Source organism: Acinonyx jubatus, chromosome C2 (assembly GCF_027475565.1).
Source record: "Acinonyx jubatus isolate Ajub_Pintada_27869175 chromosome C2, VMU_Ajub_asm_v1.0, whole genome shotgun sequence".
Taxonomy (NCBI): domain Eukaryota; kingdom Metazoa; phylum Chordata; class Mammalia; order Carnivora; family Felidae; genus Acinonyx; species Acinonyx jubatus.
The window spans coordinates 108,310,639-108,326,083 of record NC_069384.1 but is presented as its reverse complement, the minus strand read 5'-3'; the positions used below and the strand labels follow the sequence as shown (position 1 = coordinate 108,326,083).

General features: G+C 36.6%; 1 long non-coding RNA gene and 1 other non-coding gene across 4 annotated transcripts in view; one reads left to right on the top strand and one right to left on the bottom strand.

Moving 5' to 3' along the window:
* The window catches only part of LOC106974863 (uncharacterized), a 342,416-nt gene that overhangs the window by 138,376 nt on the left and 188,595 nt on the right, over positions 1-15,445 (top strand). The window lies entirely within an intron of this gene.
* LOC113600072 (U6 spliceosomal RNA) lies at positions 8,091-8,196 on the bottom strand. Its single transcript, XR_003421040.1, has one exon. It is a non-coding gene; the product is annotated as a U6 spliceosomal RNA (small nuclear RNA).

Genomic DNA, 15,445 nt, shown 5'->3' with positions numbered 1-15,445 from the left:
AACTCATTTTTTGAAGCCAGCATTACTTTGCTTCCAAAACCAGAGAAAGACCCCACTAAAAAGGAGAATTAAAGACCAATATTCCTGATGGATATGGATGCACAAAACTCAACAAGATACTAGCAAATCTAATCCTGCAGTACATTAAAAGAATTATTCACCACAATCAAGTGGGATTGATTCCTGAGCTGCAGAGGTGGTTCAATATCCACAAACCAATCAACGCGATATGCTGCATTAATAAAAGAAAGGATAAAAACCGTATGATTCTCTCAATAGACACAGAAAAGCATTTGACAAAAAATATAACATCCTTTCTTGATAAAAACCCTCAAGAAAGTATGGATAGAAGGAACATACCTCAATATCATAAAGGCTGTATGTGAAAGACCCACAGCTAATATCATCCTCAATGGGGAAAAACTGAGAGATTTTCCCATAAGGTCAGGAACATGACAGTGATGTCCACTCTTACTACTGTTGTTTAACATAATATTGGAAGTCCTAGCTTCAACAATAAGAGAACAAAAAGATATAAAAGGCATCCAAATCAGCAAGGAGGAAGTCAAACTTCCACTCTTTGCAAATGATATGATATTCTATGTGGAAACCCCAAAAGACTCCACCAAAAAATTATTAGAACTGATATGTGAATTCAGCAAAGTTGCAGGATATAAAATCAATGTACTGAAATCTATTTCATTTCTGTACACCAATAAAGAAGCATCAGAGAGAGAAATCAAGGAATTAATCTCATTTACAATTGCACCAAAACCCGTAAGATCCATAGGAATAAACCTATCCAAAGAGGTAAAAGATCTGTATTCTGAAAACTATAGAACACTTATGAAGGAAATTGAAGAAGACATAAAGAAATGGAAAAGTATTCCATCTCATGGACTGGAATAACAAACATTGTTAAAATGTCCATACTACCCAAAGGAATCTATATAGTCAATGCAATCCCAATCAAAATAACGCCAGCATTTTTAACAGAATAAACAATTCTAAAATTTGTATGGAACCCTAAAAGACCCAAAATAGCCAAGGTAATGTTGAAATAGAAAAGTAAAGCAGGAGGCATCATAATTCTAGACTTCAAGTTGTATTACAAAGCTGTAATTATCAAGACAGTATTCTGCTGGCACAAAAACAAACACATAGATCAATGGAACAGAATAGAGGACCCAGAAATGGACCCACAATTGTATGGTCAATTAATCGACAAAACAGGAAAGAGTAGCCAATGGAAAGAAGACAGTCTCTTCAGCAAATGGTGTTGGGAAAACTGGACAGCAATATGCAGAAGAATGAAAATACACAAAAATAAATAAAAAATGCATGAAAGATGTAAATGTGAGACTGGAAACCATCAAAATCCTAAAGGAGAAAACAGGCAGCAACCTACCTGACCTAGGCCACAACAACTTCTTACTAGACATGTCACTGGAAGCAAGGTAAATAAAAATAAGAATTAACTATTGGGACTTTATCAATATAAAAAGCTTCTTTCTGCACAGCAAAGGAAGCAATCAACAAAAGTAAAAGGCAACTTATGGAATGGGAAAAGATATTTGCAAATGACATATTGAGTAAAGGGCTAGTATCCAAAAAATCTATAAAGAATTTATCAAACTCAAGACCCAAACAATAAATAATCCAGTTAAGAAATGGTCAGAAGACATGAAGAGACACTTCTCCAAAGAAGACATCCAGATGGCTAACAGACACATGAAAAAATGTTCAACTTCATTCATCACCAGGGAAATACAAATCAAAACCACAATGAGATATCACCTCATACCTCTCAGAATGACTAAAATTAACAACTTAGGAAACAAAAGATATTGGTGAGGATGTAGAGAAAGGGGAACCCTCATACACTGCTGGTGGGAATGCAAACTGGTGCAGCCACTCTGGAAAATAGTGTGGAGGTTCCTCATAAAATTAAAGATAGAACTACCCTCTGACCCAGCAATTGCACTACTAGGTATTTATCCAGAGGATACAGGAATGCTGTTTTGAAGGGGCACATGCACCCGAATGTTTATAGCAGCACAATGGAAAGAGCCCAAATGTCCATCGACTGATGAATGGATAAAGAAGATGTGAGATATATATAATGGAATATTTCTCAGCCATCAAGAAGAATTGAAATCTCGCCATCTGCAATGATGTGGATGTAGCTGGAGTGTATTATGCTAAGTGAAATAAGTCGGTCAGAGAAAGACAAATACCATATGATTTCACTCATATGTGGAATTTAAGAAACAAAACATGAACATAGGTAAAGGGAAGGGAAAATTAAATAAGATATAACAGAGAGGCAAACCATAAGAGAGTCTTAACAATAGAGAGTAAACTGAGGGTTGCTGGAGGGGAGGTGGGTGAGGGGATGGGCTAAATGGGTGATGGGCATTAAGGAGGGCACTTTTTGGGATGAGTACTGGGTATTATATGTAAGTGGTGAATCACTAAATTCTAGTCCTGAAACCAATACAACACTATGTTAACTAACTTGATTTTAAACAAAATTTTGGAGAAAGAAAATAGAAGTAAGATAATCATGTAAGGTAAGACATTAAGAATAATAAAGATTAGGGAGAAAAAAGAAAAGGTATGAGAATAAGGACTTTAGGGGTTTGGGAAGGAAGAGAAGATAGTTACAGGATTTAAAAGATTTGGAGGTGGCAATGTATACATTTTATAACATAGATACTGGATTTATTAATCAGGTTTTGCGCCTTACAAATATATTTTCTAGACTGGCTTAAAATGATTTTTATAAAATTCTAATTGAATTTGAGCATGGATTAACTACTAGTTTTTCTTTTTTAATGTTTTATATTTATTTTTGAGACAGAGAGAGAAAGAGCATGAGCAGGGGAGGGGCAGAGAGAGAGGGAGACACAGAATCTGAAGCAGGCTCCAGGCTCTGAGTGTCAGCACAGAGCCTGATTAAAAGATTAGTTTAAGGGGGCGCCTGGGTGGCTCAGTCGGTTAAGCGTCTGACTTTGGCTCAGGTCATGATCTCACAGCTTGTGGGTTCGAGCCCCGCGTCGGGCTCTGTGCTGACTGCTCAGAGCCTGGAGCCTGTTTCAGATTCTGGGTCTCCCTCTCTCTCTCTGACCCTCCCCTGTTCATGCTCTGTCTCTCTCTGTCTCAAAAATAAATAAACGTTAACAAAAAAAGATTAGTTTAAATTAAAGCTTACTACATTAAAACTTTGTTCATGGGCCAAGGGCAGAGAACATAGAAACTGAGGCATTTAATTAAATTCTTTAGAAGTTTTTATTTCTGGTGCCATCTCTCACATTCTCCTTAATAGTTTTATCATGGATAAAGAGCCAATCAATTTATGAAGATATTATTGGGAAATAAATTCTGAACAGTCAGTCTTATCAGCAAGTAAACTGCACTTGGTTTATATTTCTCATAGTTTAACTTACTGATTTACTTTTTAATTAAAGAATTGTTTTCATGTGGTAAATCTGGGACAGTGGAGATATTAGTGTTTCCATATATTAGGAACAAACATTTGGAAAAGGGAACTTTAAAATAGCATGCTTTATAACAGCATTAAAAACATTTTAGAGAGACTCCTGGATGGTGCCGTCGGTGAAGCATCGGACTCTTGGTTTCTGCTCAGGTTGTGATCTCAGGGTCATGATCTCAAGGTTGTGAGATGGAGCCCACGTCAGGCTCCACATTGGAGCCTGCTTGAGATTTTCTCTCCCTTTCTCTCTGCCCCTCCCCTACGCATTCTGTCTCTCAAAAACACACATTTTATATTTATGAATAAATTTAAAGTGTGCATAATTTCTATACAGTAAATGAAAAATGTTTCAAAGAGAAATTTTAAAAACCTAAACAAATGGAGGATTATACCATTTTTATGGATGACATTATCTAATATTTAAGATATGAATTTCTCAAACTGACAGAAATTTAATGCAATCCCACTTAAAACAGCAATAGACCTGTATTTATGTATGTATTTTTAAATATAAATCAAGTGATTCTAAAATTAATTTTGGTATAAAAGACCCTAGAATAAACAAAACAATCTTGAAAAAGAACAAGATTGGAGGACTTACACTACTTGATTTCAAGACTTACTCTACACTTATAGTAATTGAGTCTCTGATATTAGAATAAGGATAGAAAAATAAACCAATGGGACAGAATAGAGCTCAGAAACAGATCTACCATTCATGGTCAATAGATTTTTAATGAAGGCACTAAGAGTTTCAATGGAGAAAGGAAATTTTTTAAACAAATGGTGCTGTAACATCCAGGTAACTATATGAAAAATAATTAATCTTGATCCCTAGCTCATATCATTCACAAACATTTGTGGATTACAGACTTAAACATAAAAATTAAAACTATAAATATTCTGGAGGAAAGTGGATAAATCAAACTTAAAAAATTTTTAATTCTGCTATTTAAAAGACACCCTTAAGAAAATGAAAGGCAAGCCATTAGACTGGGTAATAACAATTGCAACACATGTATCAGGCAAAGAACTTACAGTCAGTTAATATAAAGACTTCTACCTCGTTTAAAAAAAGTTAATTAATTTATCTGAAAGAAGACTTCAATACATTTATTTCAGAGTCTAAAGTACCCAAAGCAGAAATAAATATTTTCCCAAAGAAAGTGACAGGAAATACTAATGATTTACTGTATTTATATCACACTTTGTGTTTTTCAAGACACTTTCAAAGCGATAAAAACATGGGCCTGTGACTTGGTGACAGCATTGAAATGAATTGTGCTATCCAATAGTATTTCTCACTTAAGATGAATTTTTAAGTTTGCTAGTCAATGTGTTCTACTAGAGGAAAAGTCAAACTACTTCATAGTGTCAAGGTTAGAAGGGCCAATAAAAGTCACCTACTGTCTAGACTGCTGACTTGGTATAAAATTTGATTACATTACAAACAAGTGTATTTTTAACCAAAAGGATCAAAAGTCCAGGATTGGTGAAAAGTTAAATATTGGGGAGGAGTCAGGGAGCAGAAGCAGCTTGTCTCAAGACAACACAGGAAATACAAATAGGAAAGAGGGAGGGGACATTTGTTAGTCAGTCAAAGCCCTGCCTCAAGTAGCCTTGGTGAAGATCAAAGTGGAGAGATGGGAGCTTTTAGCACCAGCTGGGAAATTTGCTTTCTTTTTTCCTGGTGATTTCTGATTAGTGTCTGAAAGTCTCTGCCTCACTCTCTTAGAATAACCAGATGGCTTAAACTCTGGGTGGACATAGTGGTCACCAGAGAGGGAGAGGGCTCCTGCAGTAAAAAAAGTGTGTGACAGTTCCCATCTGGCCAGGCTATTGGGCTCATTTTTTTTTTTATGGTTGTTTTGTCATTAGTCATATAGGTGTGTAAGAATTATAGTGTTTCAGAACATTGTAGCTAGAAAGGACTTTCTACATTCTGTATATTCTGTACAGTAGAAGGCATTTTGTGCAAAAAAAGGTTATGTCATCAAGTAAGTTAGCTACTATCACAGCTAAACAGGTACATGACTTTTCCCAGCTGTCAATATGTTGAATGTGCATTATGAATTTCCAAGAAGGGGAGTATAGTATGCAAAGTTTCTTAAAATTACTTGATTGTAGATCTCGCTTATTTATGTATGCATTTAGTCTGCAGATTATCTCATAGGACAGTTGCACTATAGAACACACGCTGGGAAAGCTGATCTGGTAGAACTCTTAGTAGAGTCAGTAATCAAGTCAATTTTGACTTTATATGAAATAATGTAAAAATTTTAGCTTTAACAACCAGCACATGGATTTCTCTTAGAGTACATTTAGACTCCCTGGGGATGGCAAATAAGACTCCCAGAACACTGGTGTCAGTAGGAACTTAAGAAACAACTAATAAAAATGGTTAAGTTGTTCTGGCATGATAAAGTAAAGGGGATTGATTTTCTTCTTGAGAGGTAAAGAGACTCTGGGGAGAAAGGGATGGCGACATGATGTGAAGAAGGAAACCAAATGATGAGAAGAGCGTCAGAAATTTTAGTTGGTACTAAAGGACAGGAGGTTGCTTAGTATATAGTTTGAAATTATTCCTCCTGCTATAATTTAAACCTCCTCTGGCATTCGCAAATCTTCAGGAAAGTCTTCCATACCTGTGCGTGTGTGTTTAAATGATTATTTTTGGGTGGAAATCGATGAAGGATTTGGATTTCATATCTGGATCAGAGCAGTGAGGAATTGCAACATTATGTGTGAAAGCAGAAGTTAGACATGGAGAAGACTAGGAGAATATGAAGAACTCTGGGAATTTGCAGACCTCTCTGGGACATGAAACTAGGGTTCTGGGCAAATTTTATCTGGAACTCAGTGGGCAGAGGATTCTTAGCTGACATCTCAATATATATGTACATGTATTACCATTATCATCAGGTTTTAATGGGCTGGAGGGGCCCCAGCTGACATCTGGGGATATTACACACATATATTACTATCATCCAGGCCAGGGGTAACTGTGGTGACTGTAGTCAAAATGCATTGCTTCCAGGAATAATAAAATAATAAGTTAAGAGAAATTATCTGTGACAGAGACTAACTAGTCACCAAAACCATTTCTCCCTCCTGGGTACCAGCTTGACTACATTTCCTAGTCTATCTTAGCAATTGGGTGTGAGCATATGACTGGGTTCTTGCCGATGACGTGTGAGTAGAAGTGATACATGCCACTTCTGGACCTTGCCCTTAGAAACTTTCTCATGACATTCTTCATGATCTTTTTCCTTTGACTGATTTGATACAACCAAGTGCTGTGACACTGAACACTGCATGCAGAAGATAGAAAAATCACACAGAAGAAAAAGCCAGGGCCTCCAGATCACCAGTTAGAGGAACACTGCACACAAATCAGGACAGCCATGTGGATGTGACCTGACCAAATGTAATTGTTATTGATTTAGAGCCTTCCACTTCCAAATTCACTCTTTTATATTACTCTGCGAGAACAAATTTGGGCCCGTAAATATTTTTCTGTGGCCACCAAAGTGTCGAGGCTTTGCAAGTGGATGATGGAGAGACACTGAAGGACCAAAGGACTCTGCCTCCTGGTGCCAGAGCACCCTCACTAGGCAGGCTTCTGTGGCACTTACAGCTTCTCCATCTTCTGCCTCCTGAAGTGCCTGGTGGTGAGCAGGACTCAGCTGCCAGCAGCTTCCCCTGGTGATTTTAGCAGAGTGCCTCTGGGCAGATGTCTCCCTGTGAATAGTTTTCTCTGACACCCTGCACAGCAGATTTCTGGAAGGTTTTGCTGACACAATATGGCAGTGACTTTTCTGCCACTCATTGAAACACAATCATGTTCTTTGCAGCAAGGTCTAGAGCTCAATCTTTTAAAACATTTATTCTAAAGAATTTTAGAAACATTTATTTAAAAATCTTTATGGCCACAAGGCAACTTTTTACCTATAGCATACCTCACTCTGGATGATACACTGTGCTTGCTTTTTTTTTTTTTTTTTTTTTTTTTTTTTCCTGAGTGTGCTTGACACACAATGCTACACTGGTTCCTGGTGTATAACGTCGTGATTCAACATCGCTATGCATTGTGCTATGCTCGCCACAAGTGTGAGTCACCATTGGTCAGTGTACGATCCCATCACAGTGCCACAGACCACGTTCCTTATTGTTTACTCTCATTTTGCTGACCCACTCATTCCACAACTGGAAGCCCACATCTTCCACTCCTCCTTATTCGTCTTGCCCACCCCCCACCCCCACTCCCCTCCAACAACCATCAATTTGCTCTCTGTACTGATAGGTCTGGTTCTGGTTTATTTGTTGTTTGTATATTCATTTGGTTTCCTAGATTCCACATATAAAGGAAATCATATGGTATTTGTCTTTCAACTGTGACTTATTTCACTTGCCATAATATCCTCTAGGTTCATCCATGTTGTTGCGGATGGCAAGACCTCATCCTTTTTTGTGGCTGAGTAATATTCTTATATATATAATATTCATGGAAAAATATATACATATTGTATACATATATATCTCATCTTTTTTATCCATTCCTCTATCGATGGACACTTGGGTTGCTTCTATATCTTAAGAAAGATAATTTTTCAGGAATTTGTGTGTCATCCTTGCATAGGGACCATGCTAATCTTATCTGTATTGTTTCAAATTTAGTACATATGTTGCTGAGTGAGCCCTGACATACTGTGCTTTTCAAGAATTCCATTTTTTTTAAGGGAAAGGGGATTAACACATTTGTTCAGAGCCAAAGTGCCCATTATTATTAATGTTTTGTTTAGGAGTCAATCATCTTTCTGAATAACTACAGAAATGCCATTACTTAATTTCATCAGAGCTTTAGTCTAAGTAAGAGTTACATTGGGGGGGTATATTTGATATTCAGACAAATGTATTTTATGAGTATTCCATTTTAGATTTATCCATAATTTACAGTTTGCAAATTATGGAGAGTTTAGAGGTAAATGTTTGCTTTATTTTGCCTCAGTCTTATGGAAATGTGATTGTATACTTTTTCCTTCAGAGGAATAGTTCACATTTTATTTCTAATATATATCAAATAAAAATGAACTTTGAACTATGAACTTTTCTTAACTCTAATGCCAGTATAATTTCTCTGTATTACAACAGTTTTCACAGAGCTATCAAGTATTTTGTGTTAACATATTATAAGATTAAAACTTCTTGATATCAAACCCAGAATATAAAATAGTTTTGAAACTGGAACCTATATGAATATATTTCCAAACCAAGAAGTCACATACATTAACACAAGTGACCCTGAGTATATAATTTTATTCCTAAACTATTTAAGCAATTTTTCTACTATGAAACATGGATATTGATATTTAAGAAGCAATAATGCATGGGCATATTATACATTTAATGCATTATTACCAAAATCAATCATTTAAATTTAGGTAATTGAACATATAACTTGCAATTATATACTTAAATTATCAGTATGATTCTAACATTTTCTTTTTTATGTTTATTTAATTTTTTTTTAATGTTTAGTTGTGTGCGAGAGAGAGAGAGAGAGAGAGAGAGAGAGAGCGCATGGGTTGGGGAGGGGCAGAGAGAGAGGGAGACACAGAATCTGAAGCAGGCTCCAGGCTATGAGCTGTCAAGCACAGAGCTGGATGCAGGGCTCGAACTCATGAACCACAAGATCATGACCTGAGGTGAAGTCAGATGCTTAACTGCCTAACTGACTAAGCCACCGAGGCACCCCAAAGTTTATTTATTTTAGAGAGAGTGAGATCATGAGCAGGGGAGGGGCAGAGAGAGAAGGGGAACAGAGGATCCAAAGCAGGCTCTGTGCCGACAGCAGAGAGCTCTGTACGGGGTTTGAACTCAGGAATCCTGAGATGGTGACCTGTGCTGAAGTCGGATGCTTAACCAGCTGAGCCACACGGGCGCCCCTGATTCTAACATTTTCATGAGTCATTTATCTGATTTCCTTATAATAGAAGCAGAAGTTTCTAATTTTCGTAAGAAATGTTCAGATCCTATAAATGAGTTTAATGGGCCAATTAAGAAAAAAAACTAATGAAACTATAGTCAACCAAGCTTTTAGTTATTTAATATTATAAATTGTTTACTACCTGATTTTAAGGGGTACAGAAATCTAAGAACATTTACCAGACCTACTAGAAAGTATATGTTGTTTGTACTCATTGAGGGAATCTTGAATTATGTTAAAACTTATTTAAAACCAGCTGAGGTAAAGTCTAAATCCTTGCTAATGGAGAAGTTATTAAGCTTTCTGTTCCAGCCAGTGGCAATCTGCCCATGTGTGCACAGCCAAAAAGTTGTATCCTGCTCCACAGCTTGCACATTTTGGAGAAGTAGCTTCCTGGTCCCTTTGAGGAAGAAGCAGCCTTGAGAGTATCAAGTGCCTAATTCCAAACTCAACCATCCCCCTACCTGTATTTCTCTAAACACATAGTCAACCAGCAAACTATTGTCTAAGGAAAACTAAGATTTCTCATGTGTTTGGTCACCCTATCCATCTAGGGAACTGACACATGTGCTTATGCAATTATATGCAGTATCATGACTACTAGAATGTCCCTATGCAAGTCTCTTGCATTAATTTAATAATAAAACAATACTCAAGTTAATTGCTTTCTATTGAGCTGGACTTGAATTACACACAGGGATATAAAAGGTTGCCCAGCAGATGTGGTTCCAGGAGCCTGGGGAAAAGCAGTTCCCCAGAAAGAGAGCACTACAATTACAAAGATGGAGCTATCTTCCCGGCTATTTTAATGTTTGGGAAGTACATCTACAGATCCAGATTCAACAATTAGATAATTAGATATTTCTGAGAGTAATAAGCTGCTTTAAATTACTCTAAATACCAACAGCAGATATCAGACTGCTTTTGGAGAGTTGGTTGGTATAGGGAAGGAGACAGTACTGGGTGCCTCTCAGGAAACTGGGAACTTAACGGGAGGAAAGGAATGTAGAAAAGAGCTTTTGGAAGGCAATATAAATTTAGGACTGTGACTAAGAGTTTTACAGAATTTTGCATATTCACAGAATTTTAAAACATATTGGCAGTTTGTCATATTTATTCTAGATCTCTTTTTAAATGGCAAAAATTAAAGTTGAGGTTTCTGTCTCTTTCTAGGGTACTTGCTGCTGCTTCTCTCTGCAGGCAGTTCCTGTGATGTAACTGTGTATCTGGTCCATATTCTTATCCTCCGTTACATGCATACCCGTCTGAAACAAATGTAGAGTCATTGTCTTGTTTATCTTAAAACTTTACATAACTGGCTTCATATACAAATATTTTTCTACAACTTGCTTTTTTCACTCAACACATTTTTGAGCTGTATCCATTTTAACTGCCACATAAAATCATCTGGTTGAATGTATCACAATGTGTTTGTTCACTCCCCTCCCATGGAGATTGTTTTCCCACTTAGATTATTTTCAAATCTTCACCATTACAAGTGAATATTTGTGATTATGGCTGCTTATACTTGTGTGGGAAAGCCTCTCTAAGGAGTTGCTAGGTAGTAGTGTACGCCCATTGGCCCCTTTTCTAGACACTGGGAAAGTTTCTCTTCCTGGCAATTGTAACTATTTTATGGAGGGATGCCAACTGAAATAGATACAAACATAACAATGTTATATATATTTTTCAGATTGATGCTTACAACTCTGCTTTTTTGAGTCACCTCATGGAATTGTATTTTAAATTATATAGTGTTTTTCCTTTTCACCTTTACAGTTTTTCAAATTTTCAATTTCTTCTTGAGGTCAAATTTAATAGTTTTCTCTTTTGCTAGGAAATAATCCTTTTTAAGAGGTTTATAAATTTAACTTTTTAAAAAACATTTATTCATTTTTGAGAGACAGACAGAGTGTGGGTCAGGGAGGGGCAGAGAGAAAGGGAGACACAGAATCTGAAGCAGGCTCCAGGCTCCGAGCTGTCAGCACAGACCCACTGCTGGGCTCGAACTCACGGACCATGAGATAATGACCTGAGCTGAAGTTGGATACTTAACTGATGCCGTAGGGGCACCTGGGTTCCCCTAAGAGATTTATAAATTTAAAGCCGTAGAATTACATATGATATTTTCTGGTAATTATTTTCACTTTCCTTTGTCTATGGTTCCATTCTCATGCCTAAATTCATTTGTGTTCCCCTCTCTTTTCTTGATCAGATTAATTAATAATCTTCATACTTTCAAAGTATGAAAACTTTTGGATTTTTTTTCATGAAAAATTAATCTTTTGAGCCATTGTATTAATTTCATCTTTCTAATTTTTTTTTGATTTGTTATGCTTTTTGTAATTTTTGATGGTAAGTACCAAATATTTTGTTTTCATCTGAATGTTTTTGTTGTGCCCCATTGGTTTTGGTATGTATTCAGTAAATAAATATTTATTGAACATTTACTGTGTTCTCTGATTTAGGAACACATAAGCACAAAATCTTGCAACAAAGACACTGATATTCTAATAAAATTTGCACACTACTTTATCTGCTGCAAAGTGTTTTCTTTTTGTTGCTTCCTATGTAGCTTATTGTTTCACATTTATATCTTCTTTGATACAAGTGCTCTTGAGGAGAGAGTGTTTCCTAATATCTGAGTACTTGAGATTTTTCTTTTTTAAGTTTTTAGTTGTTTATTTTGAAAGAGAGTGAACACATGCACTTGTGTGTGAGCAAGGGAGAAGCAGAGAGAGAGAGAGAGGGAGAGAGAGAATCCCAAGCAGGCTGCATGCTGTCAGCACAGAGCCCAACTTGGGGCTGGATCTCACAAACCTGAGCCTAAATCAAGAGTTGAACATTTAACTGACTGAACCACCCAGGCACCCCAAGGTTTTTATTAAAAACTTTGTTTCCAACTTAATTGGATTTTATTCTGACAAGAGGGTTTTCTTTATAGCCAGACAAATCATCAATTTGGTAAATATATGCTGCATTTTTTGTGTTGACCAGATCTATCTCATTCTGAAAAAAACTATTCTAGGCTTTTAATAGTATACATATCAAATTCTTGTTCCATTTTGAATGCTTTTGCTTTATATATTATACTTCTGATGTAGTATCTATTTGTATACTATTTATTGCTTTTAACTTTATATTTCACCCTGTTGGTTCTATTCCCACTTACTTTCTCTTTGCCTTTGCCTGGTATTTTTTTCTTTTCCTTTCCTACCTTGTTATTTTCGACCATTCTTTATAACTTAATGATAAGTGTATTTTTTTGAAGCAACAAATAGCCTGTTTATTTTCCATTGAGAAATACTTGACATACATCACTGTATAAGTTTAAGATGTATCACATGATGGTTTAATTTACATATATTATGAAATGATTACCACAGCAATCATTCTACCACAGTAGAGTTTAGTTAATATCCATTATCTCATATAGATACAATAAAAAAAGAAAAAAAAATTCTCCTAGTGATGAGAAGTCTTAGGATCTTTTCTCTTTATAGGTTTTTTGTTATTGTTTTAACCCAGTCTGATTAGTGATAGATTTCAATGTTTCACATTTAGTGTAATACCTGATTTGCTTGGCTTATTCCTTCTGCCTTTATGTTTGTAATTTATAATTTTTGTTAACCTTTTATTCTCTTTTTCCTTTTTTTTTTTTTTGCTGGATTGATAAAGTTGCAATATAATTTCCTTTATTTCCTTCCTCCAATGTTATTATATGGATCATCTCTTTGTCCACATTTCCCTGTCTCGTTCAATTTACATACTACTAAAAGTAATTTTTCTACAGTGTGGGTCTTTGACTTGAAAACAAGTTTTGGTTTGTTAGTGTCAGGAGTTTATAAGACCCAGACTACTCTAGTACCATTATAGTATATAGTCCATGGTAGTCTTCCTCACTCACTGTGAATTGAAAGTTTCTTTGTGACTCTTAGATTGGTCCACTGAACTTTCCAGAGGGTACGTATTCTTGATTGTAGGGCTCTACCGTGCTCAGGGCTAACTAAAGCCTAAGTGCCTCCTCTCCATTTCCTCTCATACAAATGCTGATATTACATGGATTTTAGAGGCTTTTACCACCTCCTTATTTGTGGGGGAGTCTTGTCACCTAGTTTTGTCATCAATGTTGTCCATGGCTGTTTGGTTTTGCTCTTCTAGTTTCTCTGTTTTTATGAAATGTCTTAGGGGATTCATAAACCAAGCCCTTGCTGCCAAAATCTTTCACAGTGCCTCCTCTGACTTGCTTTTTCAATAGAAAAATCTGACTTCTATGTGAAAAGACAATAAGGAGAGCAATATTAGGAATATTAGGAATTAGAAGAGGAAGTATTGCAATAACACTGGCATGAGAGGACGATGGCATAAAATATAGTAGCTCTGGTGGCGATAGTGAGAAGTCGTCAGATTTTGGAATCTCTTTTGGTGTTGTTCTTTTTATTATTTTAAAATAATTTTTTACATTTTCTCCTACAGCCATTCTGTCTCATTGGAAATTTATTTTGTGTTTCTTTTGGCTGATGACCTCCTTTAGATGTGATTTTTCCTTGTTGGCTCACTACAGCTCAGGTCTGGTTGTAGGGGTATCTCAGACTGGGAGTTTCAGAGGTGGTGGGATGTGGAGGAGGGGCTTCTGGTTGTAGAGGCAGGCAGGCTGTCAGTTGCCTGCTGAGGCGTCTGGCAAATCCTCTTTGATTGTTGAGTTCTTGTCCTCTCCAAATCTTAACTGGGAGAAAAATTTTGTCCTCCCATTCATTCTTTACTGGTCTTTGCAGCATCAGGAACACTCTCCACATTCATAAAAGGCTGATGGCAGTTGCTTTGGGAACTCAAAGTGGCAAGCTCATCCCAGTTCCTGTTGCTTTCCATCCTTTGTCCTTGGCCTGACGCTTGGATAGAGTTCCACACTAGTTCCTTATGCGAGAATGAGTTCAAAGTCTACAAACCTGTCGATTCCAGGAGGAATTTGGCCAGGAAAGAGAAATAGCTTAAAGTTGAAGATGGATAGGAAGAGGGAAGGAACTCTCTTTAGGACTATGCTATAAGGATTTTCTCTGGAAAATGCTCTTACTATCCCAAATATCTTTAAAATTATCAGAACCTGGTTTATCTCATCTTAATATACATGTGGGTTCTGTACATTTAATAGATTGCCCTCATTGTAAATTGTCAAGTAGATGGATAAAACCATGAAGATTATAAAAGAATAAGTATACTTCAGGAAGAAAATAGAACATTATTTTTTATCTGAAATTTTCTTGAACTTTTTGCTTTATAAGATTGTTTGGAACCATAAAGGAACATATGACAGTGTTCTTGTTCTCTAGGTGTTTACAGCTTGTTTAAAGACATGGCATATATCAAATTTAAGAAGAGAGGCAAGGGAAGAAGAGAAAGAAAAAAATATCTCATATAAAGCAGTACGGTTCCATATGTGTGTTCTAGACAAGTGCTGTAGAAATTCAGAGGAAGGGCAGACAACTGGCAACAGTAACCTTAAGTTTAAAACGGGATATTCTTGGGGCGCCTGGGTGGCTCGGTCGGTTAAGCGTCCGACTTCGGCTCAGGTCATGATCTCATGGTCCATGAGTTCGAGCCCCGCGTCGGGCTCTGTGCTGACAGCTCAGAGCCTGGAGCTTGCTTCGGATTCTGTGTCTCCCTCTCTCTCTGCCCCTCCCCTGTTCATGCTCTGTCTCTCTCTGTCTCAAAAATAAATAAACATTAAAAAAAATTTAAAAAAGGGGATATTCTTCATATTTCATGATGGTATGACTAACCAATGGTTACGTGAAGTTTTATTCTACAGACATCTATTCACCAAAACTGTGTGCCAGGCTCTGAGGGTTCGACAAAGAAGGCAGCGTTGGTCCTCCTTGCCAGGATTTCACGATCTAGGAGACTCTACTCAGGAGGGCATCCATTTTGAATTGGTTATTTTTTCAAGATTTGTGATAGATTTAGTT